The sequence below is a fragment of the Panthera uncia genome (genome assembly GCF_023721935.1).
Source record: "Panthera uncia isolate 11264 chromosome B3 unlocalized genomic scaffold, Puncia_PCG_1.0 HiC_scaffold_1, whole genome shotgun sequence".
NCBI lineage: Eukaryota > Metazoa > Chordata > Mammalia > Carnivora > Felidae > Panthera > Panthera uncia.
The window spans coordinates 108871513-108899472 of NW_026057582.1; the positions used below are offsets into that span (position 1 = coordinate 108871513).

At 49.8% G+C, this 27960-nt stretch overlaps 1 long non-coding RNA gene across 2 annotated transcripts; it reads left to right on the top strand.

Moving 5' to 3' along the window:
• Positions 1–538: 538 nt before the first annotated feature.
• LOC125908927 (uncharacterized) lies at positions 539–13613 on the top strand. 2 transcript variants are annotated; one of them, XR_007453488.1, is made up of 4 exons: positions 539–668; positions 1226–1374; positions 10723–11262; positions 13497–13613. It is a non-coding gene; the product is annotated as an uncharacterized LOC125908927 (long non-coding RNA). The 2 variants fall into 2 exon arrangements; XR_007453489.1 differs by lacking the exon at positions 10723–11262 and having other exon boundaries at positions 543–668.
• The last annotated feature ends 14347 nt before the right edge of the window (positions 13614–27960 follow it).

Here is a 27960-nt window from a genome sequence, read left to right on the forward strand (position 1 = left end):
ACTTAGCATCACACTCTCCAGTTCCATCCATGTTGCTACAAAGGGCTATATTTCATTCTTTCTCATTGCCACGTAGTATTCCATTGTGTATATAAACCACAATTTCTTTATCCATTCATCAGTTGATGGACATTTAGGCTCTTTCCATAATTTGGCTATTGTTGAGAGTGCTGCTATAAACATTGGGGTACAAGTGCCCCTATGCATCAGCACTCCTGTATCCCTTGGGTAAATTCCTAGCAGTGCTATTGCTGTGGACCCCAACTTCTAAGACAGAGAAGAACCGAGCTGCTCAGGCTGAGTTGGAGATGGGGAGTGGGGCGGGGAGGGTGGCCGCTGGCCTTTAGGAAGGATGCCTCCTTTTGAGTGAAACCCTGATTGTAGAACAGCTGCCTCTTTTTAGAGGTGAGGAAACTGAGGAAACCAATAAAGACCCCCCCTGCTCAAAGTCACATGTGTCCACAGAATCCTAAATCTTCGGAGGCTCCGAGTTCCAGGGGTGGGAACGCCCACTTCTGCGCCGCCCCTGTGAGCCCCGACGTCACCTGAGGCCCCTGACAGTGCCCGGGTTACCAGGCAACCGGCCTTGTTGCCCAGCGCTGCCCGTTAGCGCCTCCCAGCTGCCCTCCCAGCCAGAAGTGGTCCAGCCAAGGCTGCCCGGCTGGCAGGTAGGGACAAAGGGATTAGGCCCCATTTGACAGACAGTGTTCCTCCCATTTGCATGTCATTAAGCTGCAGGCCAGTTAGCGGAGGGGGACACATAGCTTCAGATTCCCTGCCAAGCCGGGGCACAGAGGCGCTGGGCTTCATTTGCATTTTGGACACCTGCCCTGAGCCGCGGGAGGGGATTTGGGGGGGGGGGGGGTTTTTTGGAGGGGCTGACGGGGGGGAGGGGGAGGGCTGGGGTGGCCTGGGAGGCTGTGCTCATCTCGGTGCTCACCCCAACCTTTCTCTGTCTCCCTCCCAAACTGACACAATCTGGAACAGACCTTTCTGGGGTGGGGGGGGGGGGAGGGTCGTTATTGTCCCTGGGCTTCAAACGTGCCACCAGAAAGCATCTCGGGGGAAGAGAGGTACCTTCTAACAACCAGGCTGCACCCCCACCCCCAGCCAGCATCCCCCATGCCACACACACACACACACACACACACACACCCCAGCCCAGCCAGGGGAAAAGGAAGGAAGAAAGGAACACAGGCTGCATTTTCTCTGCACTCCCCTTCAGAGGCCTCCCGGGGCGCTCCTGATTGACAGGATGCTAAATGCAAGAGGTTTCCTGCGATAGAGAAAGAGATTTTCTTGAAGCATTCAACTCCTGACCTTTAAGAGCTTGGGGAGCAAAATGATTTTCAGTCACTTGGGCCTGAGTGAAAGGTATGTGAATTGATCAACCGCAGGGCTCGGGCCTCCCGAGGTCTCAATGTTATGTCATTAAAATCTTACAATCGAGTTATCCTAATGCATCCGAGCAGCCACCTTCTCGGAGGCGATTAGTAAATAGACTCAAAGTTACATGGTACCGAACGCTTTCTCCCAGGGCCGCTCCAGCTCCAGGAAGGTCAGCAGTGAGTTAGGGGCTTGGAGCCGAAATCTGACCTGGGCTGTTTGGGGCTTTCTTTTTGACACTCCACTAGACTGTGGTAGCGATTCTTGGCTTCCTCTCGCATTTCTTCTTCTGGCTTTCTTTCTCTTGTGGAGCTGCCCACCGCTGCGGCCACAAAGCTGGCTAGGGATGTAGACCTGACTACTCACCCATTGCCTCGTTCCCTGGCAGCTGTGGTTGGTCTGGGGTACACCTGACCTGGCTGGACCAATCAGAATCTTCCTTGGGATCACTCTCTTTTTCCTGCGGAGGCTGAGCGGGGAGAGTGTGAAGGTGGGTTGGTGGCAGCCATTTTGCCTGCCGTGTGTGCTCTGTCTGTGGCAGGTGGTCAAGTGCAACGAGCAGAGGTGACAGGATAGAGTGAGAGAGGGCGGGTTCCTAAATCCTCTGAGCTACCCTCATAGCTTTCTTAGCTCCATGAACCTCGAAACTCCTCCTTGGCTTAAGTTGGCCAAAGTTCATTTCTATGGCTGGAGACCAAAAGGCTGCTGGGCAGAGGGAGCTGGTGGTCCCAAAGTACAGTTGTCTGGGGCTTGGGGAAAATGAAATTGATAGGGAATGGTATCAGGTGTGATGGTGCAAGTCGCAGGTGCCACAGCAGCGCCTCAGGGATGGCCCACTAAGAAGGGAAGCTGCAGGAGGAGAGGGACTTTTGTCTCTTTTCCAGCTTCCAGAACGATGCCTGGCAATAGCTCCCCTCCTCCCTCCTCTCCTTGGCTGCAGGGTCTTGACTGCAGGATCACATGGCACCTCTGCTTTCTCTTGATCCGTCCCCTGTCTTTTTGACTCTCTGCTCTTTCCTAACTTCGGTTTGTACCTGGCCACCATGACCCAGCTCTCCTCCACAGCCTCTGCTGGTAATCGCTTCATTCTTGGCATCAGATCCAAGTGCGTTTCCAAGGTCAGAGAAACAGCATCGGACTGGCTTGGCTCATCTTTTTGTACCAGGTTAACTCACAGGTCAGCAGGGTGTCCATGCCTGAGCTCATCAGCTGAGGGGGTGGGGCAGGGAATCACGTGGTATAAAACATGGCCACCAGGGCAGTAGAGATTATAGGTCAACCAGTTCTCCCTGGGAAGAGTCACAGCGTCTCTAGCACAGAATCTTCTGTTCAGACTAGACTGAAGGAAGCCAAGGACTGTCTACACTTCCCCTTCCTGGTTCCAGAAACTTCACCTGAGGCACAGAATTTTTGGTCGGCGGTGGGAACCCTTCCCCCATTCCAAGGCGTTTGCTCCCAGGTGCCTCTCTGGTGTGTTTCTTGCTTGAATTGCAAATGGAATCAGTGCATAAACCCTACATCACTCAGAGCCCCATGTTGGCAGTATCTTATTTTTCAATTTCTTTTTTTTTTTTTAATTGAATGAACATATTCTTTGCAAGCCGTTCTACCTTGGTGAAGGCTGTTCCCCTGTGATTCATCAGAGTAATAACTAGAAACACCATTATTTGGCTCTATCCTCCTGCTGAGAACATCACATAACTGAGAAATGTTCATGCATTTCACAGAGTTGCAGGGAGAGGAAAAGGGAGGCAGCGGGAGGAGGAGGAGAGGGAGGAAGGAAGGAACAAATGATAATGTACACTCACGGATAGGCATCCAGAGCCGTGGCGAGACATGGAGAGGAAAATGCAGACCCACACGTGGTTGCTGATCACACACACACACGCGCACACACACACTTGATGGCACAGAATGAGCCATACATATTTCTCTACTCAGGTTATCTCACACTTGAAAACAATTTTTTTTTTTTAATAAACTCAAAGAATTTCAAAGTGAGAAGAGATGTTGGAGAGCTGGTCCAATCCCCTCATGTAACATGCAAGAGAAATTAAGCTCAGAAAGACAGCGGATAGCCCTATGTGTCCCATTTGCAGACACCCACGTTCCTGGATTTCCATCTAGAAACGTATAAATCAACTAGTCTGAGATATGGGGCGCATCTTTATTTATGTTTATTGGGCTCTCGTTCCGGAGTTAATGATTTTGAGACATCCTCATCACTTCGATCGAAGGTGCGCCTAAAATATTCTTGCTCTTGATGTTTGTTTTGTTTTTGTTAATGACCTCGGTTAGGTTGGCTGAGCACCTGGCCGTATTTTCAAAAGGCTCTTCTCTGAACAGGGAGGCCCCACAATAAATGTCATATAAACTCTAGCATGTTCTCGGGGGCTGTGTGAAGGAAGGCTTTTAGGGTTAGACAAGTCAAACGTTCAACTCAGTCTTCTGGGAACACTCCCATTTCTTCTCCAGTTGTATTGGACGCTTCCTTAGTCCAGCTCTCCTCACCTCCTGCCCAAATGATTGCCTGGTCCACTGACTCATTCCCACGTCTCCTAAAACATGGCTCTCACCTTGCCCTTCTTTGAGTGACCAGCACCCCAAGCTGCACGTGTCACTTTTGCATCGATCAGTCATCTTCTGGCTGCAAGTGAAAACACCCAACTCAAGCAAGGTGGCAAGCTTGCAGAAGGACTGGGATATTTATGGGTTCACCTAACTGGATGTTCAAGGGGTAAAGGCTGGATTCTGAGGTCTTATTGGTGCCATCAAGAACATCTCTTTTCCTCTCTTTCCTTCATTGTAACTTTTCCTCTTGTTTTCAACTTTTCAGTGTCTTCATGATGGATGCGCGTCATATAAATGATCTAGAGCTGAAAAATTGCAATCCAATCTGATAATTTCTATTTTAACCAGAAATTTAAATCCACTGAAATATGTTGTGATTAGTACTCTGTATGGATTTACATGCACTGTTTTATTTTTTGCAATCTTTTTTACTCTGCTTTTTCTATATTTCTTTTTCTTCCATCTATTTGTTGGAGTGATCTTTTTCCTTATTTCTCTTCTTTTCCTTTACTGGTTTGGAGCCTGTACATGTTTTTAGTGGCTGTCTTTAATTTTTTAAACACCTTAGGATACTTTAACCACTATTGGCCCCTTATCATCTTTTTTCTAAAGGTATTTGGGGATTTTTTTTAGGCCCCTTCCTATCTTACATGCTATTCTTACCCAGTACTTTAGTTTCACATTGTTTTATATTTAATAAAAATTATTTAATGTCATCACTATAGTTCTATACAGGAAATATTTGATTGGATTCTTCCACATGTGTATCATTTTATTTGTTTAACAATTCTCTTTGCACCTCAGTTCTTGCTTCTAGGTAAAATTTCCATCTTCCTAGGATCATCATGCCATAAGTCCTTCACAGAAGACCTGTTAATAGAAAACCCAGGGGCACCTGGGTCAGTTAAGCGTCCGACTTCAGCTCAGGTCATGATCTCACAGTCTGTGAGTTCGAGCCCTGTGTCAGGCTCTGTGCTGACAGCTCAGAGCCTGGAGCCTGCTGCGGATTCTGTGTCTCCCTCTCTCTCTGAACCTCCCCTGCTTGAACTCTCTTTCTTTCTCTCTCTCTCTCTCAAAACTAAATAAATAAACATTAAAAAAAAGAAAACTCTGTGTTTCTTTGAAGTGGCTTTCCTTTTTTCTGCCTCTTAATTAGAATTCTAATCTGGCAGGGTTTTTCCTCTCAACTCTTTGAAGATGTTATTCCGTTTCCTTCTTGTTTCTATAGATGCTATTAAAGTTGATATTGCTCTAGAGTTGCTAATTCCTTTATAATAATCTCTATCTTTTCTCTGTTCTCTCTCTGAAGACCTCTGTCTCTTTGGGGCTCTGAGGTTTTAGTACAATGTGTGGTGTTCAAAGGGTGGATTTGTTTTTATTCATCTTGATTGAGACTATCTGTGATTCCCGAGTCTGAGGATTAATGCTTATCAGGAATTCTGAAATATTGTTAGACATTATGTTGTCTAATGTTGGCTTTCTCTCATTCTCTCTACTCTCCTTCTGTAACCCCAATTAGATGTACATGGTGTCTTCTCATCTTGCCGTCCATATCTCTTAACTACTTGTCCGTATTTCTATCTCTAAGTCTCTGCATGCTGGGTATTTTCCTCAGACATATTTTCAAGTTCACTAATCCTCTCTCCAATTGTATCTAATCCACTCTTTAACTCATCCCCTTTTTTATATCAATGAGTATGGTGTTTTCACTTCTAAAAATTCTATTGGGTTCTTTTGCAGCATGAAAATTATTTTCCCATATTGCCATGATCTTGTATAACAAGGGTCAAGTCCTCCTTTTACATATGTATTCATTTCAAGCATGCTCATTTTGAGGGACTCAAAATGTTCTGCTACCTAGAGTTTTTGGGGTGGAAGATATTAGGGTCTAATATTGTTCTTTGTTGGGTTTCCTGACTCTCATTCAAGGTGGATATAGATTCCTTGTGTGTTTTGTTAGGTAGGGTTAGGAGACTACTGTCAATGAAGCTTTATCTGTGGAGAATGACTTGGGTTGATGGCATGTTGCCAGGGTCTGAGTTTGCTTCTGTTCAATACCCCACAGGCATTCCTTTTCCATTTTAGCATCATTTTTATGTTCGCTGTAGATTTGGGTATTCCCAGACAATGCAGGTTGTATCACGACATAGCTTAACCCCTCGCACGATACACGCTTGAATTATAAATAATCGGCAGGGGGGGGGGGACGGACGCCCCCCACTTCAGAGCTCAGGTCAAGACACAAAACAGCTTTCCTCTTTTTCCCTTGTGTAAAATGCTATGTTCAGGCTGTATCCAAGTTCAGTGGTTATCTTCGGTGTGGTTCCAGATCCCAAAACAGATATTCCCGTGCACCTCCTTTAGGGAGGGAGTGGTCTCCAGAGAAACCTGTGAGAAAGTGAGGGATGAAGGAGAAGAAGCTGAACCAAGACATGGTTTCAGCTAAAGCCTAATCTACGGGGAGCACTGGCATGGAAATAGTACCACAGGGCTGTCCGCCAATGAGGCAAGACCTTTGACGTATCCCTGCGTCAGTCAGTGGCCGGCCATGGCTGACTCTGAAGGTAGGTGGGGAGAGACCGTGACCTCCCGGTATCCCCCCCAAAGAGGAGATTCCCAGCTGCTGAGGGACATGTTCCGGAGAAGAGTACAGCTGGGAGCTATTAGGATCCCAAACTCACAACAGCTGGGAGTTGGAAGAACTGGGCAGGCAAAGAGGATCTGGGCAGGGCACCAAGGGCATCTAAGACAGTGGGAAAGAGTGTTATAATTGATTAACAACAACAACAAGTTATGCAAGCTGTTCTTTGTTGAGCACTTATGTGCCAGACATCATCCTTAGTGCTTTACATGTGTTCTCATTTAATCCTGATAATAACCACAGAGCTAAGTGCTGTTATTTCCCAAGATTCTGGCTAAGGAAACTGAATGAACCACAGAGAGTCTAATTAGTCAAGGTCACACAGGAGACAGGGTTCACGTTGCACCCTAGAACGAGGATGCATCACCACTCAGTGACGCCTGGTGTGAGCATGAGGCACAGGAGTAGCCACGCTGGTGGCAGAAATATACCATTTTGAAGACATGGGACTGCCTTGGGCAGGAGTCGTCTCCCTCCAGATGCCTCTGACCTTTACCTGGGTGCTCTATAGCTCACCAGCTCACACTGTCCAGGACATAGCAGGAAGACAGTGTCTCCTCTCAGAAACTTCCACTTCTAAAGGAAACTGACCACCCAGACACCATTTGGCCTCTTGAGCTGCCAGCCAGGGTGGTAAGAAATTGAGTAATCACGACATATGAAGAATGGGTGAACGGACTGGAAACATTGAACCCAGAAGGGCGTTCTGAGGGGAGTCGCAGGGTCTCAGAGAAGAAGAGGACGGCTGAACTCGTGCATTACGATAGACGAAGGGAGAGACCCAGAAAGGCGTAATGACTTGCTCCAGGTCTAGTGTCTGGTGGTTTTAACCCACGGCCTCTGATTGAGTGGTGCGCTGGTAACTGTTTAACGATCAGCTCTCCGAGAATCCAGATTTGTAACAATTGCCAGTTTATGTTGTGTAAACACTCCCACTGTGGCCAATTTCAAGCTCCCAACGTGCCATCACGAAATGCAGAGCTGGGGGGAGATGTGCACCATCGGCCGTTGTGAGTTGGTAGAAGCTGGCGTCTGCACACCAGTGATTCCCAGCACAGAGCTTGTTCTGCAGGACCAGTAATTCCCCAACACTAATCCCACAAGGCAGCCCAGCCATTCAAGGAGCATTCTAAGGTCACCCACGTTTGAAATCAGAGCATTCTAAATCCCCTTCTCAGAGCACGGTTTGGTGCGTTAGCTTCGGAAAGGCCCCAAAAGTCCGGCAGTAAAGAAATCTGTGCAACTTCAATTAGCTCAGCATTCTCCAAACCCGTTTGACTGTCCAACCATTTCGTCACATGCCTCTTAGTAGCATCCCTTGGAACTAGTGTTCAACGGGGCACACTTTGGAAATCGCCAACCAACACAACATCTTCACATAAACCAAGGAGACTCCGCTTGCTGTTCTCTTTGGTTCCAGAGGTGGGAAATGGGACCAATGGATTAAAATCAGGGGAATCAAAATCCAAACTGGTATGAGGAAGTCCTTCCTAATAATAAAGACCACCCACAATAGCATGAAGCTAGGTCTTGAAGGGAAAAGGGAAAAGGTCTATTAACATAGAGGATGATGAAGGATCGTATGTCAAGGGACGCTGGGAATGGACTTCTTGTACCAGGAAGAAGGCTCAAAAAGATTCCTTTGAACGATTACGTCTGTGAAGTCCCAGGATTCCATTAATTTGAAGCACATAGATGGTGTCTGGGGTCCCAGAGCAGCGCTCTGTCGGAGAGGGGGCTGCCTATGTATAGAAATAGAGATTCCAACTCTATTGATGGGTGTGATATAATTTTAGAAGGACTAGGATACCGTCACTTTCCAAAATCTATGTCTTCAATGTCTAGTTTCTGCATGACTTCACCATTAGAGCTTTATTTCTTTAGCTTAATACTTTATTCCATGTTTAAATGTACATTCTTCTGGGAAAGGGGTGGTTTGACCTAAGCTACTATTGGCCAGTTATATCATAATCTGCAGTGTGGTTAGGATCTCGGTTCCTCCCAGAGAGCAGGTTTTGTTTGGAAAGAAGGACCAGGAGAGGGGCAGAGGGGACGGGGGTGTCTGGGGTAGGGGCTGCAGAGACTGCTGGCCAGGGGCGCCTGCCGTGGGAGCACCAAAGACAGTCTTGGCTGCCTTCGTGAATGTGTTTGGGACCAAGCCTGTCCTGAAGACATCTCAAAACTATTTTAGGAGGCAGCAAATTTAGCTGGTGGCTGGTTTGCAAATCATCCAGCTATGGTAGTATTTCTGATGAGACAATCTGTCTCAGAATGAGACATTTAAAGCCTTTACAACGAAAAGGGATTTGCCTCTCTGAACACTACCATCCAAAAAGCACAACCATTGCCGCTTCTCTCGCTGGCCAAATCCAGCAGCGGGTAGAACGTTCGTGACCACGCTAGCATCATTTGCCCAGAGCTTTCCAGGTAGGAAACGTGTTCCGTGTTTACTACCCGGCTGAATTCTCGGAACAGCCCCCAAAAGCGAGTGGTCTGGTCTTTATTTGATAAACAGGGAAACCAAGGCACTCACCTGGGGTTACCCAAGGAGCAGATGGCCTGGAAGTCATTTTTAAAAATTTTGATTTGCATTTTAAACAAGCTAATACACGTATTACCTTTAAACTGTTCGGTAGTTCCACAGGGCTTTTAGTGAAAAGTATCCCTCTCAGCTCTGATTTCCCAAAACCTAAAGGCAATCACTTTTTAGCTATGTCTCCTTGTATTTATCTTCATATTTCTTTTTTATAAGCTTATTTATTTTGAGAGAGAGAGAGAGAGAGAGCGAGTGCATGCAGGGGAGGGGCAGAGAGAGAAAGGGAGAGAGAGATCCCAAGTGGGCTCCATGCTGCCAGCACAGAGCCCAAATTGGGGCTTGAACTCATGAACCTTGAGATCATGACCTGAGCCGAAACCAAGAATTGAATGCTCAGCTGACTGAGCCACCCAGGCGCCCCTGTCTTCTTATTTCTTTTTTTCTTTTTTTAAATTGTTTAATGTTTATTTTTTGAGAGGGAGAGAGACAGAGTGTGACTGGGGGAGGGGCAGAGAGAGAAGGAGACAGAATCCGAAGCAGGCTCCCGGCTCCAAGCTGTCAGCACAGAGCCCGATGCGGGGCTTGAACCCATGAACCACGAGATCATGACCTGAGCCGAAGTTGGGTGCTTAACCCACTGAGCCTCCCAGGCACCCCATATCTTCATATTTCTAAGTAAAACGTTTATACTTCTACTTCTTGGTTCAAAAGAAATTTAGAGATGATCTAAAATCTTCCCTCCCTGCAAGCTGGAGATTTCATTTTTTCACATTCCCATTTTCATTCACACCCCCCCACACACACACTTGTCCGACCTACCCTGAGACTTACACTCACATACACTCGCAGTCACACACACTCACATGCACACTTATGTTTACGTCACAGCTTTTATTTCTGCAGTGGGAGTTTGAATTTCCAGACTCTCTGACTGCTCTTTTTGTGTAGCATCCTGTTTTTGTTGCATAGACACTGTGTCTTCCTCTGGGATTTTACTTTTCTGTTAGAAGTTTTCGTTCGCTCCCTACACTCTTTCTCTTTCTCCTGAGTCCCCCTTTCCAAAGCTTCCATATTGACATCTGCCTTTCAAGTTAGACATTGTCTTTGAGTATCTGGTAATTCCTGTCTTCACATCCATGTGTACTTATAAGAAGCTAAAAGGCGTTCAGACACACTCAGTGCCTGGGTGGGTGGCTTCATTATAAGATGGCGAGATAGACAGTAGCCAATTCCTTATGGTACTCCCTCCGCCAGCATCTGTAAGAATTTCCTCTTGGGCCTGTTGGTTTCCCCAGAAAGAAAGTCATCCACTGGGGAAGGAATAGGGAGGTGACTCTAAGCCTCACCTCCAGCATTCTGGGAGCCAAGTGGCAGACCGGCCCTTGCCTCACCCTTGGTGGCACCTATGTCCCCCAAGGCCAAGGCTCTCGTGTTTAGCCTTTCCAAGAGCAAAGCTCCTTTCTACTGGCTGGGGAAGACACAGTGGCTTGGTGGTACTAAGAGGGGAGGAAATCCGGGGTCACACTTAGTGGGTTACAGACCCTACCAGAATAGTTCCTGGGAGATAGACTCCAAGTTTTGCCTGCAGGTTGTCACGGTGCCGGGAGAGAGGGAAGCAGGATTGAGCAGAGGGAGGAGAGGAGCCGCAGTCACCACAAAGGACTCAGCCAATCCCAGAGAGACCTGGAGCTGGAATGATCTCCCTGAATTGCCTTGCCCTGAGGCAAGAGGGATGGGCCTTTACTGTCTTTCATTGCCCAGCCAGGGGAAGTGGGCTACCCCAGGGAGGGGTGGCGACCTTGGGCAAGAGGATTCCCTTTAATTAAGAGCATGTCCTGGAGAGAGACCTGAGCTGAGAGTCATCAATACCCCCAGCAAGCTGGGGAAGTGAGTACCTGAAGCCTGAGGGGCCTCCGGGTAGCACACCGTGACCACGACCATGGCCGTGACCGCTATGGCGCACCCTACGCTGCTCAAATGACCTGCTGCTTCCATTCCCCAGGGAACGTGTTACTGGTTTGCATTTACTGCCTTGGCCCTGGGTGGGGGAGGCCGTTTGAAGACTTCCACTTGGCCTTCACTACAGTAACTCTCAACTCCCCACGTCAAGGACTAGTTCTGCCAACTGGTAAGTATGTCCGCTACAAAGTCTGCACTTGGAGTCTGGGAAATGAACAACGGGTAGGTCTGTAGACTTAGTGGACCTGTCACGAGGTACCTGGGTCAAGACTCCATTTATTACCCGTCCCCCGCTGTGTTCCCCCCCCACCCCCCGCTCCAACAGAGGTGTCAACGATAGGCCTGGTGAGCAGCAGTGGTGGTGAAAGCGGATCCTGAGAGAGTTTTGCATTGGCCTGCAGGGGAGAGGCCTCTGCCTCACCTTCAAGCGCGAGAGGATTCCTCTCTTTTAACAGAAAAAAAAAAAGGGCACAACTTCTGTGGACCCACAAGGTTCAGAGGGATCCGGGGATTGAAGGCTTTGGAGTGCATCAACCTGAATGGCCCCATCCAGTTCTCAGGGTCCCGCTCTTCCCCAGTCACGGCCCTGACCTTGGCATGACCGACTTTCTGAGTTCAAGAATTCGACCTCCTCTAGAATTCTGCTACTCTTGTAATTAAGTCATGGATCTGGTCCTCGGCTTCTCTTGCCCTCTAGTTGCAAGAGTTGAAGTCTTTTTATGTGCTGCCGATTGGGCTCGCTGACTTTCAGACTTAGCCTTTAATTGGTGATTAATCACCCTCGGCCTTTTCTTTCTTTCTCCAATGCGTCAATTGCCCTTAGCGGTAGCCGTTTAACTTGACAGTCTCTTTAATTACTACTTCCCCAGAACCTCTCGAATGTCTCGAATATGGCCCCCACCAGAGTACTACCTTCCTCCCGGTATCCCATTCTGGTGTGCCGTGAGCGAACGTTTTAACAATAACCCCAAGACAGCATGCCAGGGAGTTATCCACGGCAGCTGAGGAGCCCTCCCCACCAGCCAGAGGCCAGCAGTAGGAAATCTAGCCCCACAATCCCATTTTAGAGTCGGCTCCCTTGAACCACTCCTGGGACGCACCCTCTCAGGTTGGGCCCTCTGGGCCACAGACTGAGACAGAGATCTGTATTCAGGAGATGTGTTTGGGAGTGGCCTTGGGACGCACACCCGGGAGGAATGATGGAAATACTACCATGCGTTCCCAAGCAATTCCCAAGGTGAGTTCAGCACCACCTCGCCCCTCGGCTTCCAGGGGTCCTCCCGGCTTCCAGCTCCTGAGTCTTTCTGGGGTTCTATTTTTTAGAATCGGTTTTCGTTAATTTTTTTTTTTTTAAGGGAGAGCCCAACTGGGGGAGGGGCAGAGAGAGAGGGGGGAGACAGAATCCCACACAGACTCCACGCTGTCAGCGCAGAGCCCAATCCGGGGGCTCGAACCCACGAACGGCGAGATCGTGACCTGAGCCGAAGTCAAGAGTCAGACACTTAGCTGACTGAGCCATCCGGGGTCCCCTTTCTGGGGTTTTACAGCGGGGAAGAGTTTGGCCCTTTTTGCCTCCCTGGCCCACCGCCACTCCCCCGCCTTTACAGGGACCCTGGCTGTCTCCCATCTGATGAGTTATCTGTTACAAGTTCTACTTCCCAGCTTCAACAATTTTATTGGGATCCCTTGCGTGATGTCATTTCCTCTTACTCACGCCCAATGTGGATTTATGCCCCTATTTTTATTCCTTCATTGTTATTTTAGTAGGGTTTGGGGAGGGAGTGAAAGTAAACACATGTTCACTCTGCCACATTTATTGGGCATCTGTCATTGAGGTTGTATTAAACAGCAAACAATCTGAGCCCCCCCCCCTTCTTCTCAGCACCCTTCTAGTAGCTTCCATCCCCTAGTCTGTGAATCCTGACCTTTCCTCATCTAGGGCAGAGTGTTCTCCTGCAGTCAGAACTTCCCTGTCACCTCTACCTGAAGAGGAGAACGTTGTCCCCAGCCCCACACGATCTGACCCAACGATCTGACTGTATGACGCTGTCCCCTGTTGTACGGAAATGACCCTTTGGGGACTTCACATTCCTCCAGGGCGCCGTTCCTCCTCCACCAACACCTCACAGCATCTGAAAAGCTCCCTCCTTTCCCTAGTGCCTCTCACCTGGGGCTCCCACATTCCGGCCCCGACCACGATCCAGCCTGGTCAGCTCCAAAATCATTGTTTCTCAAAAGGATCATGGAACATCTTGGGGTGTGTGCCATTGTTTCCGGGAGCTGGGCGGGGGGGGACACAAAGCCACAGGGTGAATATGGGGCATTATCTTGGGGTGTTAACATCTGCCCTGTTGAAATAAATAGAATTATGTATGTTACGTTTTTCTTTCCCCACCCACTCAGGTCCCTGCCCTCGTGGAACTTCCATTCTGGTGGATATAAGCAGTGAGTACGTGGAAGACAGAAACACCCATCTGGCTGCATAAACGCTCCCTGAATGAGTAAAATGAAAAACTAATTAAAAAAAAGAAAGAAAGAAAGAAAGAAAGAAAGAAAGAAAGAAAGAAAAGAAAAGAAAGGCCCCCTTATTAACAGTCATATCTTTTCTTGCAAAGGGTAAGAAAAGCTGAGGTTGAAAATTCTGAAAGCCCATTAAGAGGCTGAAACCAAGAAACATAACCCCGTGGTTGGGAGATTGAAAACGGGCTTAAGAAACATAACATCGGGACTCTCCGGGGAAGTGGTTAAGTCAGAGCCAAAGGCATTAACACTGAGTTAAGAGGAGCTCGAGCTAATGAGAAGGGAACGGAGCGTGGGGGAGCCCGGGAGGGAGGTGACTGGGGATCAAGTGCAGGACAGGGGAGAAAGGGAGGCAGGAGGCCAGCACACGCACACGGAGTCATTGACATGCCAGGCACGGGCTCCCCACTGGCGGGAGGAAGTGGCTGCCAGGGAGCAGGAGTGCAGAAGTGAAATGGGGACCCGCGAACGGCCCCCCGGGTCACACTCCGGACTTCTGACTCCTGCCAGGGACTGAACGAGCATGTGGCCAGGGCCTGGGCCGGCCAGATGTGAGGGTGTTACAGGGCTATGCGGCAGGCCCGGGACAGTTTCCTTCACCCTCTCCCTTCCTGGCCCTTGCCCCCTCCCTCTCTCCACCTGGCTCTCTCTGAGCCCCCATCTTGGTCCAGGTGTCAGGTGCTATGTTTCCCCTTCGGGGGGAAGGAAGTAGCTGAAGCCGATCTCTGAATGTAGAGAACAAGCCCTCATTTCCTGGCAAAGGGATCTCGGGGAGGGCGGAGCAGGGCAGACATCGGACCTCTGGACAGGACAAGGCGGGCGGTGGGGGACGGCCCGTCAGGCTCTCCGGACTCACTCCGTCCAAACCGCAACCTGTTGCGGCTCAGAGCTTTGACGGCCGAGGCTGGGCCACAGCAGGGACACAGAGGCCCCCATCTATCCCAGCCAACACATCCCGCACACCTGCTCTGTGCCCAGCCCAGTCGGGGCTGAGAGAGCCCATAGAACAGAACAATTCCCGCCGCTCACAAACTAGCCAGGGCCACAGACGATCGATCACCTGCTCTGTGACACTTGGCCCCCCCTGTGGCCGTGGCTTTCCACCCCGCACAGAAGCAGCCCCTCTCTCTGACGGGGAGTCGGAGTGGCTCGTTCACACGGAGGGCGCTGGGGCTCTGAGCCAGCGCCCCCAAAGCTTCCCCGGCCCCCAGTGCCCTGGCTGGCACCCAGGGCAGGCGCTCCCTGAAGCGACAAGGACAGCCGTGATGCTAGTGGGAACACTTGAGTTATGGTGTACCGGGCGCCTCACAAACAAGTTTGGTGCCCGCCTGTCTTCATGAATCACTGCGGAGCCTAATCCTTCATTAGAACATTCAGCCGTAATTGCTGGCGAAATGCCACTTGCCTTTTCCTCATTTTAACAAAACATTTATGCATGAAAGATTTAATGCCAGGTATCAAGCATATCATTGTAAATTTACCACTAATTAAGCCTAATTAAAATAATTAAATGGCTGCGGAGTCACCATGTGAATGAAAATCACTTCTCCACCAGGCTGTTTCTTGCTAGCCAGGCCCCCGGTTTCAGAGACAAATATCTATCTCCCTCTCCATTTTTTCCCCCCGTCGCCCCGCTCAGCCTCACGCGGGGTATGTGCACGGCCAAGGAGATTTGATAATTAAGATAATGCCGCGATTTGACGGTGCGGTTTTTCAATTTCGGGACCCCAGGAGATTTTCCTTTATCTCGGCGAAGTATAGACAATTTGACAAATCTGTTGCTCGGAGCAGTCACTGGCGTTTGCATATTCATTACTCATTGGATTTTTAATCAAAGTAGCTGATGGACCCCTCGCACCACAAATAACTCGGTCATGAATAATTTATCGGGGCTCGCTGGCTGGGCCGCGCGCACCCCCTGGCGCCCCGGGGCTCCTGATTGGCTCGCCGGGGCTGGCCTGCCCCGAGCAGCACATGGCCGCTCCAGATGTTTCGGTATCCATATGTGCACAGCTCATCAAAAACGGCAACGGCCCGCACCCAGGGGCCTCGGCCGTCCCCAGATAGGCCATCTGGAGTTGGAGGGGAAAACAAACCACGGTGAATTGTGGGATGCGTGTTTATCTTCGGTGGCACCGGCTGTGGCTGCGGAGGGGCGCGCAGGAGGCGCGGGGACGCGGTCGATGCTCCCGTCCGGGGGTGCCACGAAGCGCCCGTTCCCCGGGGGACGCTACCGGCGCCCCCACCCCCTCCCCGCCCAGACCCCTTCTGGGGGTTCCCCCAGCTGCCTCTCCTGCTCCTCCGGCCCCTGTCCGCAGGACAGCCGTCCCCCCTCCCCCCTGCACGCACATCTGTCCCACAGGCCGCCCCCCCCACCCCCCCGCCGAACCCCACGGGGTAAGCCCAGCCCCACGTGGGGCTGCGGTTCTTTTCCTCCCCCTGGGGTGGGGGGGGGGTACCCCCAGCTGGCCGGCTCAGCCGTTCCCCGGGCCCGGCCACCCTTGGGCAGGCCTCACCCCTAATCGCACCGAACCTGTTCAAGTTCACCCACATGCCACATGAAGCGTATTTTATATATAAGCGTGGAGTTGCGTACAGAAGCAGTTGACTGGGTGACCTAAGAGCAAGCACGTTTTGCAGGCGTTTAATGGACCATTTCCTCATTTTGATTTTGTGGTTTTCTTTTCCTTTGGAGCCCGCGATGATTGGCTACCCCCTCCGCACCCCCCCCCCCTCTCAGGACCTTATGCAGGCTCCTACCAAGCATGGAGGGCTGGCGGTGGGCCCCCAGTGCCCTGTGGTTTCCAAGGCCCCCGGTGTGGCCCACAGGGTAACCTTTTCTAGTTCTTTCAAGGTCAGCCCCGGGGAACCTTGGCTGGGAGCCTTCCGTGACCCTTGCCACCCGAGGCCAAGGTGATGTCCCTCTGTGGTGCTTTGATAGACACCCCCCGTGTCCCTACGAGCTCCACCCATGTGGCAGTTATTCTCCAGGGTGCCCCCACACCTAGCTCACATTTGAAGGATAAATGAACCTTGGACTTCATGTTTGGAAGAATGTAAACGATGAGCTAAGAGGGACAAGTGAGCCAGAAGAGCAGTGGAAGGCAGGTGTGGAGAGCTGGGGGTGACTTGAGCCACAGATCCCCGCAGGGTGGGGAGGAGAGGACTTCCCCCCCCTGCTGCTTGCCTCGCCCCTTCTCAGCCCATCATCTGTGATGAGCACACAGGCGGCCCGATCTGCTGGGTCACACGGGGGTCTCCCCCACCCCGAGGGCTCTGAACCCAAAGAAACAGAACCCCGCCCAAGAAACTGATCTGGTGAAGGTGAACCCCAGCCACGCGCCCCCTCTCAAAGCTGGGGTGTCGGGAGTCCCGTGCCCCTGGTGCCGCAGCTGGTGAGGGGCTGGCAGAAGGCCGCCGCCGAATTGCCAGGCAGGCCGGGAAATCAGTGGGCCACGCTCTCCCTGTGACAATTAAAGTGGAAATATTTCCTGAGAGTTTTTCTCTTTTTTTTTTTTTTTTAAGGTGAGAGGGAAAGTGTGATTATACAAGTGTGTGTGCGTGTGTGTGTGTGTGTGTGTGTGTTGTGGCGGGGGAGGGGGTGAGGAAACAGCCTGAGCTCTAAGCAGATATTCCAGAGCCCTCCCTCCTGCCGTCGGGGCCCACCTGACAGGAGGCGGCCACCCACCCCAACGCCTCCGCTGGAGACACCAGCCAAAATTCCAGAGGGAGCCAGATGGTGGCAGCCAGAGGCACAGCCGAGGCAGAGCGCAGTCTCTTCTCCAGAGCGACACGGAGACAGTCAAGAGCAGCTGCCCTCAGAGGGCCGACAGACACCAGGGGGCTGGAGAGAGATCCACGATGTGCTTGCACCAGAACCTTCCTCCTCTACCTGTGAGCCTCCGACACTTCGCCCATTCTCCCCTGAGAACCCGGCCACCAAACGAGGAGCGTTTGGCACCAGGCTGCCCTACATGTCCTCCTCTTCAGGGACCTAGCCCCCCACGTCACCCCTCGCAAGAGAAGCAATGACCAGGCGGCGGCTTAAACAAGGGCCTGTCCCTGATTGAACTTGGGGGGGGGGCGGGCAGAGGAAGGGGCCCCAAGGACTCGTGGCAGAGGGGCAGCCAATAAACAGACGGGATGGCGGGGGTGACACCACGACGGGCAACGTCAGCCAGACTTTCCTCCTGGGATTGAATGGGGACACAGAGGACGATCTGCCAGGTGAGGCCAGAGGTCATGAAGCCCCAGAGAAAGGAGTGTTGGCGGGAATGGTGAGGCTTGGGGGAAAACTCTAGAACTCCGCTCCTGAGGGAGGAGACAAATGTAGCTGGTCCCTAAAGACAGCCGGGCTGCTGACAATGGGTATTCCTGGAAGCCGGGCGGTCCCCGTCTCCCCCACCTCCGGGATGCACCCGCACATCCTCAAAGGCCAACTCCACCACCGGGATGTGTTCGTTGCCCCCTAAAGCCCCGAGTCTGCACTGCCTCTCACCACTTTTCTGGGATGCCTCCCCGGGGGCTTCCAGGCTTGCAGATCTCCCCGCCGATGGCCGGGAGTGCGCACGGACACGCAGGGGCACAGGAGCCGTCCAAGTAGATGCGATGCTGTTGCAGTTATGCACCTCGCCCAGAGCTCCCCAGTCAGCCGTCGGCGGCCATAACCATTCTTGGGATCCATTTCAGAGCCGGGAACTATTAGTCTCGTTTGTTTGTGTTGTAGCCGGAGCAATAATGGGTATTCCCAATTCATTGACAACTGACTTTATTTTTATTGTCTGTGTTCAGCCGTGGAATCTACCGAAGCTATGTCTGATAGCGTTACTACGATTTTCAATGCCAAGGAATATTTTTGCTTCTGTTTCCGACTCAGCGAACGTTTATTGACGATCTAGTGGGTGAGGGGCATGAGGCTGGACACCGGGGATGAAGACGATAATAAGACGGACTCTTACTGAGTGTCTACCCGTTTAATTTGACTCGTGGCCCCATAGACGGATACTGTGAGGATCCCAGTAGTTACCAATTTACCAGTGTTGAAACTGAGGTCACACGGGCAGCAAATGGTAGAGCCAGGAGGCGAAGCTCAGAAATCTGGTCCCAAGATGCTCATAATCACGATTAGAAAAAGAAAATAAAAATCCTTTGGAAAGCTTACTGTCCAACCGGAAGCAGACCCAGAAACAGATCATCTGAATTCTTTTCTTTTAAGTTTATTTTTCAAAAGTCGATTAAAAAAAAGGAGACGAGGAAGGGCAGAGAGAGAGGGAGAGAGAGAGAGAGAGAGAGAGAGAAAGAGAATCTCAAGCAGGCTCCTCACTGTCAGCACGGAGCCCGACGCGGGGCTCGAACTCACAAACTGCGAAATCATGACCCGAGCCGAAGTTGGACGCTTAACCAACTGAGCCACCCAGGCGCCCCGGTAGATGACAAATTAATAACAAAGGCTACTAAGCCTAGGAATGCCTCTTTCTTGGGCTCTTGGTTTCTTTCATGCTGGGACCCAGTTTCTGTGACGGAGGAATTGATCGGACGTGCATCAGGGAAACCCGGCATCGCGGGTGTCTGTCCGTCTTCCCAGTTGATGACGACACAGGAGCCAGCAACCGATCTCCTCCCTCCCTTATTGCTTTTATTTCATATGCCCAGGGAAACTGTAAGCCCCTTGAGGGCAGAGTCTTTGAATCTTCATTCATTCATTCCTTTATCCTCAAAAGAAAATACATTATATTGAGCAGGTGCCTGTAGTAGGAGGTGCCAGGCCTGAGCTAGTGGCCAGAGGTACGGAGACAAAGAGGGCCATACATTCCGAAGGAGACGGGCAGGTCAAGCTCCAACGGGTGACATGCTGCAGCCATGCCTGTATCAGATGTGAGAAAAGGTGCCAAGGGCCCAGAGGAGGGAGTAGCCACTCTGCCCAGAAGGTGGCTGTGAGCTGTCTGCACAGAACAGGGTGTCTGTTGCTATAAAGGTTAAAAGGAGAGGGGCAATGAAGAGTGGTCCAGCTGCCAAGTGGCAATCCCATCCGAGGTCCTGACGTGCCCGGGAGCGGTTTTGTCGCCACAGTTAGCACTTACGGACACACCTCAGCACGCCCAAGGTCTTACTCTCCTCTCGAACCCGTGCCTCCCCGACACCCCCTTCTCTGTGTCCCCTTCTCTGAGTAGCCTTCTCTCCCCTCTTCCTCTTCTCACCCCTTCCCTCCAGCGGCCCTCTTAGTGTCCCCCTTTCCCCTTCCTTTCTTAACTGTGGATAACTGGATGTGATCGAAAACTCAGATTCTAGAAAGAACCAGGAATCTAGCAGGGCCGAGCCATGGTATTAGCCTCTTCTGCTCAGGTGACATGCCTCTCTCTCCCAGGACCCACCACCTCCTCCTAGAAGCTCCTTCACGCTAGTCGAGAAGGTACCTGAATAGGTCACACGCGGATGAGTTATTACCTCCAATATGGGCCTTGAAGTCCACCCACCTCCATTGGACAAAATGTGAGGGGTAGTGCCAGATGGAGCCGTCCATGTGTCCATTCATCTGCCTATCTGTTCACTCAATGAGCAGGACGTCATGGATCCCTGTGGTAATGACCAAGGCGGCCAAGATGGACCCAGTCCACTGGTGGAGCACAGCACACACTGACACTATGATGTAACAGAAAGCAGAGCTGAAAGCGTGGGTCCGTGGAAACAGAGCCTGCAAGAAGGGATCGAAGAGGGATCTGAGGGGCCGAAGTAGGATCAATAAGAGAACGGTGTCACGAAAACCAAGAGAAGAGGTTCTAGAACAGGGGAGGCGCCAACAGGGTCAAGTGCATCCGAGTGGTCCAAGAGAATGAGAATGGGAGAGCTTCCTCTGGATTTGAGCACAGGAAGTGGTTGGTGACCGCAGTGGTATAGTTTCGGTGGACGGGGATGGGAGTCAGGTAGTGCTGGCTCAAGGAGAGGGCAGGTGGGACAGAAGTGGTGAGCTTCCATGCACGCAGCTCTGCAGAAGTTGGGCTGCGAAGGAAAGAGAGAAGTAGGGCAGTGTCTAGAAAACGACATGGGGATGGAGAGTTTGGGGGTTTTTTTTGGATGAAAGAAATCTGATGGATTCCACTGCTTCCACCGGGGACAGGAAGAGGAGAGAGTTGGTTTCCCTCTATCCTTCCTTTCAGAAGGTCCCAGGTCCTTCACCGATGCCCGTCATGGAGAGAGGAAGCAAGCAACCTCTGCTGTTCCTGATTCTGCTAGGGGTTCTGGGGCCAGCAGACTCCCCGCACAGTGGCTTTTGGAGAAGTTGCCAGCTGTTGGTTCCAATGAGTGCATGTCGTGGTAGGTTCCAAAGGGCTCCCCTGCCCTCGAGACAAGTTGGCTGGGGAGCCAACTTGCCCTCCTCGGTGCTGAGCAACTCTGGCATACCTCTCAGCCACTCAGGTGAGCCCTTCTGAAGGAGTGGGAGTTGCACAACCCTTCCTCCCCGACCCCACAAAGTTGGCTGTTTGGTTTATTTCACACACAGACTTGAGTGCCACCACGTGAAGACGTCTCTTCTGGGTCCCTTCTCCCTGTGGTTCCCTACGTATTGGGCAAATGGCCAAAGGGTCCCGGAGCCAGTAAAGTACGGTTCCTTTGGGCCACGGACCCTGTAAGTGCTTGGCTGAGTCACTGAAAGCAAGGATCGCGGGGAGGCAGGGGACAGGGGCCTGGCAATCAATTCAAATGTGGGCATATGAGCGCACGCACGTTAAGGGTGGTGTAACGTAGAACCCCCAAACCACAGAATTGAAGTACACAAGATCGTTGAGAAGGTAGGGACTTGCCTGAGGTTGTACAGAGGTCATGGCAGGCCTGGGTCTAGCCTACGCCCTTGACCCTTGGCCCCTCGCCCCGTCCACTCTAACCATCAGAGGCACAGCCGCTGGGCCTCCGATGGCCACACGTTTGAATTCAGGATAATTTTCCCGGACAAACGATGGGCTTAGGTGGTTCCGTATAACCCTAGAGACAACCATGATGGATGACGGTGACAACACTCATTACGATACCGGGAAGCTCAGCCTGAGCCCAAGCATGGGTCCCTGTCGCTGTCGAAGTCGGGGCACCCGGCAGCCCTTGTTCGGGACCTGGACCTGTTTGTCTTGTTCCCCGCGTGGCCCCGACACTTAGCCCACAGGGGCCCAGGGTGCAGTTCAATTAGTATCTGTTGAAATAATGAATCAGTTAATTAGTTCTCCCCTGTAAGAACCAGCTCTCCAGGTGGAAAGGTGGTCAGAATTCTGGCCTCAAACCTGAGGAAGTGCCTTTCTTCGCTGTCTCTCTCCTTCTCTGCTTCCCACGGGGCAGACCCCCCCGGCTGGGCTCCCTGCTCCCACGTTTGGATGCTGTGATTCTCCTGATGCTATCCTCCCACACCCTCTCTGTTCTCAGCCATACCACACGCTGAGCTAACAGCTGACGGACTGCCTCCTATTTTGAAACAGGCACCCCAGATTTGGATAGTTGGTGCTGGGGCCCCAAATGTAGGTCTTAATGTCGGTCCTTGTTAAATTTTCTCTTGTTGGATTTGCTGCTTCGATGTAGACGGTCAAGGCATGCATACATGCTACTTTTCCTCTGCTGTGTTTGCTGTCCTTCCCCAACAAATGGGAAGCAGTTGCCCTGTTTTCATAAATCCTACTGGATTGAAATATACACGGGGCAGCAGTGAAGACAGAGTCCTGGGGCATGTCACTGGAGACTCGTCAGGTCGACAAAGCTCTTTAAAAAAAATTTTTTTTAAATTTACACTTGTTTATTTTTGATAGAGAGAGACAGAGCACATGTGGGGGAGGGGCAGAGATAGAAGGAGACACAGAATCCGAAGCAGGCTCCAGGCTCTGAGCTGTCAGCACAGAGCCCGATGCGGGGCTCGAACCTACAAACCACAAGATCATGACCTGAGCCGAAGTTGGATGCTTAACCGACTGAGCCACCCAGGCACCCCGACAAAGCTCTTTTTAATTGGCACTCATTGAGCCCTCTCACCAGATTCAAGTGCGTCTAACCATTCCATCAGCCAGCTCTGACTTTTGTCCCCAACCTTGGTCCAGTGACTGGAAAGGAAATGTTATGTGACCTCTTGCCATTCTCTCTACTCATTTTCCTTTATATCTTAATTCCTTTCTGGGCCTCTCCACCTCCTCCTTTTGCTCATTATTGAAATTTTTAAAAAACTTTTTAATGTTTTCATTTATTTTTGAGAGAGAGAGGCACAGAGTATGAGCAGGGGAGGGACAGAGAGAGAGGGAGACACAGAATCTGAAGCAGACTCCAGGCTCTGAGCCATCAGCACAGAGCCCGATGCGGGGCTTGAACTCACAAACCACGAGATCATGACCGGAGCCAATATCAGATGCCCAACTGGCCAAGCCACCCAGGCGCCCCTCATTACTGCAGTTTTTATAAGAAAATATACATTGCTTATAGGTCCACAGTGTTAGTATTCCAGAAACCCTGATCTAGCCCAAATTTCTCTTGTGGGTTTCTTCAGGATTGCCCAAAACTAACATAAAACCATTGTGTAGTAAATGTTTGTGGAAGAAAAGAAAGACAGGTGAGTGAGTTTGTCAAATTCCTTGTTGGGATTCAAATCTACGTGTGACAGTGCTCTTCTGGAATATGAATGTTTTCTTATCGCAGTTTCTCTAGTAAAAGGAAAGCCTGAGACCAAGCTTGTGCGCTGAAGCTTTATTGGGAAGGACTAAATTCCAGGGCCGTCGAGAAGGAGGGCAAAAGAAAAGAATGGAGGGGAACCTGGGTGGCTCAGTCGGTTAAGCGTCTGACTTCGGCTCAGGTCATGACCTTGCAGTTGGTGCGTTCGAGTCCCGCGTCGGGCTCTGTGCTGACAGCTCGGAGCCTGGAACCTGCTTCAGATTCTGTGTCTCCCTCTCTCCTCTGCCCCACCCCTGCTTGCACTCTGTCTCTCTCTGTCTCTCAAAAACGAATACACGTTTAAGAAAAAGGAAAAGAGTGAAACTGCACTAGATTGAAGAGTGTCTCCCCAAACTCATGTCCATCTAGAACCTCAGAGGGTGATAATTTGGAAACAGGATCTTTAGGGATATAATTAGTTAAGGTGAGGTTCTGCTGGATTCAGATGGGCCTTCAACCCAGTGGCTTAGGGTCCCTATAAGAGGAGTGATATGGAGACAGACACGCCCGGGGAAGAAGGTCGTGTAAAGACGGAAGCAGAGATTGGGGTGATGGGGTACAAGCCAAGGAGTGTTAGGAATCACCAGCAACCACCAGAAGCTACACGAGGCGAAGAAGCGTTTTCCCCCAGAACCTTCCAACGAGCATGGGGCTCCTGCCATCTTGATTTAGGAGCTCTGGCCTCCACGACTGTGAGAGAATAACCCCTGCTGTTTTAAGCCAGAGCTGTGTGGCACATAGTTAAGGCAGCCCTAGGAAGCCAATACCAAAGGAATTGAATACAAGGTTGTCCGTTCTGAGACGGGCACACATGTACACACAAGAAACTTGAATGGTACGTCTTATGTTGTGTGTATTTCACCACAGTTTTAAACCTTAGGGAACGAAAAGAGACAGGATGTATCTGGACAGGCTGTTTGGAACCACAGCTCCTTGGAATGGCCCGTCAGCAGGCAAGACATAAAAGGAATTGATTCGCTGTCTCCTTCCCGCTTTCGTGTGCTCCTTGGTCAGAGTTTGCCAAAGTTTAACACGGTGTTAAATCCTCTGCACTTCCAGATTGTGTCATCTGTGAGCAGCTGCTGGGGTAGCCAAGTCGACATCGGTGGCAGGGCACCCCCACTGACCCCAGAAATGGTGCTACAAATCAGCCTCTGCTCTGGGCAGGTCGGGTTCATGGCTGAGGGGCACGTGGAGACTGGCCCTCAAACCTCAGGAGGCTGAGACGGAGGGTGGTGTCAGGACATGAGGCATGAATGGCACCCAGGGGACCCTCCTGAGCAAGCAGGGACCAGAGGCAGGTGGGCAGGTGGACCTAGAGGGCCACACACAGCTGACTTCATGCTGAGTGCATGCAGGTCAGAGTGTCAAAGTCACTGGATCAGGGTCCGAAATCCAGCATCTGACTCAAGAGGTGAGCCAGGTATCCAACTGGAAAGTGGGCAGTGATCTGTCACAGTGATTTTCTGTGACAAGCAAGCCTCTGTCAAGCGGGCAATTAATTGTTACCTAGCAGGACATGGGCTCAGTGTGGCCAGATCTTCCCATTTCCACAAGAAGAAAAAAGAAATCCGTATTTATGATTTTTTTTCATGTTTACTTATTTATTTTAAGAGAGACAGGGAGAGAGCACGCACCGAAGGGAAGGGCAGAGAGAGAGAATCCCAAGCAGGCTCCACACTGTCAGTGCAGAGCCCAACGCGGGGCTCAAACTCATGAACCTCGAGATCATGATCTGAGCCAAAATCAAGGGCCAGATGCTGAAACAAGTGAACCACCCAGGCGCCCAAAAGAAATCCATATTTTAAAAAATGAATATTCTCAATTCTTCAATGTTTCAGGTATTGGGGGGCAAATACCTAAGTGCTATGAGTGCATAGTAACAAAATTAAGAAACTGAAAATTCTCCCGAGGACAAACTACTCCTGACTTAAACAAATGGAAAAGACATACCATGTTCTTGGATAGGAAGACACAATATCGTAAGGGTGTTGATTCTCCTTGAGTTAATCTATGCTTTAAAAGTGATACTTAAGAACAACATGGAAGAAACAGACACATGAATCTAAAGTACATGCAGAAACAGTGAATAAACAATAATAGGAAAATCCTGAAAAAAAAGAGTAGAAGACGGGGGAGATGAGCTTCATCAGGCAGGAAAAATAGTATGAAGTTTCAATAGTTAAAGCACTGGTGGGGCACCTGGATGGCTCAGTTGGTTAACCATCTGACTCTTGGCTTTGGCTCAGGTCACGATGTCATAATTCATGAGTTCAAGCCATGAGTTGAGCTCTGTGCCGACGGTGCGGAACCTGCTTGGGATTCTCTCTTTCTCCCTCCCTCTCTGCCCCTCCTGCTCTCTCTCTCAAAATAAATAAACTTCAATAAATAAATAAATAAATACATACATACATAAAAATAAAACAGTGACACGGGCACATGAATAAACAGAGAGAGAGATGGAACCAAAAGAAAAGTCTAGAAACAAACACAAATACATAAGGAAATTTAAAATATGTAAACACGCAGTGTCAAGATGGGGCCATGGATTATATCAATAAATAATGGAGGGAATCGGGTAAACATCTAGAAAAAATAAAGCTAGATTTACCGCTTCACCTCCCACAAAAATAATCTCTCTCTGATACAACACACCATTTAGTTCACTCATATATGTTGTTCGTTGGCTGCTTCTCCCCTCTAGAAGGTAAGTTCCACGAAGCCAGAGGTTTTTGAATGTTTTGGTCATCACTGTATCCTCAGTGCCTAGAACGATGTCTGGCATGTAGTCTCTGGTCAGTACATATTTGATGAATGAGGGAGGCAAACATTAAAATGTTAATAATGAAATCTTTGAAGTAATAGGAGAAACCATTGGAGAAGAGTTGTATAACCCTACACTGCACTGGGTGATGCTTTTTAAGAATTAAAAGAACTTGGTTCCTGGGTGGCTCAGTTGGTTAGGCATCCGACTCTTGATTTGGGCTCAGGTCAAGATCTCACGGTTCGTGAGTTCGCGCCCCGCGTCGGGCTCTGTGCTGACAGTGTGGAGGCTGCTCGGATTCTCTCTCTCTCTCTCTCTCTCTCTCTCTCTCTGCCCCTACTCCACCTCTCAAAATAAATCAATATTTTAAAAAGAATTAAAAGAATTCAAAAACCAGAAAAGAACATAATTTGATAAATTTGACCATAAAAACATTTCTTCATGGCAAAAGCCATCATAATTAGAGACAAAACGTAAGTGACAATCTGGTAAGCAAACACACAAACTTGTATCTCCTATAATAGACAAAGGGCAAATAAGTTATGAAGAACTCCTTTAGAAAACAGACAACATTACAAGAGAAAAATTGGCAACGAATATGAATAGCAATTCACTGAAAGATGTTCACCGTTACTCATTATATGAAAAATGCAAATTAAGACTCCAACAGGGTACCGGCTTTCATCTATGAGATTGGCAGAATTGAACATTTTGCCACCTCACCGTGCAGACGAGGGTGTGAGAGAACAGACCCTCTCCTGGATTGGCCATGGGAATATAACCTGGCCCAGACCACTGTGGTAGGCAATTTAATAATGCTTTCAAAATTGTAAATGCTCATACCCTTGACCCAGAAACTCCACTTCTAGGAATTTATCTTACAAATACATTCAAACATTTGCAAAACAGGTTATAGAACTTATTAGAGCATTGTTTATAGTGGGAAAAAAAAAACCCTGGAAACAACCCAAATGTCTATCAGTAGGGGGCTGATTCAATAAATGATGGTGGCTCCATACGGCAGATTACAGCACTGGAATGCCATGTGGCCTTAAAACAACAAGGAAGCTCTGATGTGTCTCTATGGAGAGGTCTCCGAATGGAATTAATTGAAGAAAACAAGGCAGAGAACTGTATGTATGATGGGCTACCATTTGTATGATCACTTGGGAAAAAAATGTATATATTCACACACATGCACATGTATGTGTCATTGTTTGCAAATGTCTAGAATATCTCTAGAAGTACATACACAAGAAGCTAGCAACATCAGTTGCTTCTCGGAAGGAAAACTGAAGGTCTGGAGACATAGCTAGGAGAGGAACACTCCACTGAGAACCTGCATGAGTAAGAATAAACAGAATTGTGGGGTGCCTGGGTGGCTCAGTCGGTTGAGCGCCCGACTTCAGCTCAGGTCATGATCTCACGGTTCATGGGTTCGAGCCCCGCATCGGGCTCTGTGCTGATGGCTCAGAGCCTGGAGCCTGTTTCGGATTCTGTGTCTCCCTCTCTTTCTGCCCCTCCCCACTCATGCTCTGTCTCTCTCTGTCTCAAAAATAAATTAAAAAACATTAAATTTTTTTTTTAATTTGAAACACATACTGTATTATTCAAATTAATGAAAACAAGTAAATGTGAACAAACAGGAGTCTGGTCTGGCCTGAGAGCTGCCAGTTTTTAATCCACATACAAATGGTATTTGATTATATGATAACAATGGCTAATTGTATCAGTAAGGATTGTATAGACTCTTGGGTAAATGGTGTTAGAAAAACAGAGTAACCACTGGAGCAAAAAAAGTGAGGTTTGGTTTCTTACTTCGCGCCACATCCCACAAAAAAGTTTCTACGGGCGAAACGACTGAATATAATAAATGACACAATCAAAGTATTAAAAGAAAATATAATCTTGGGG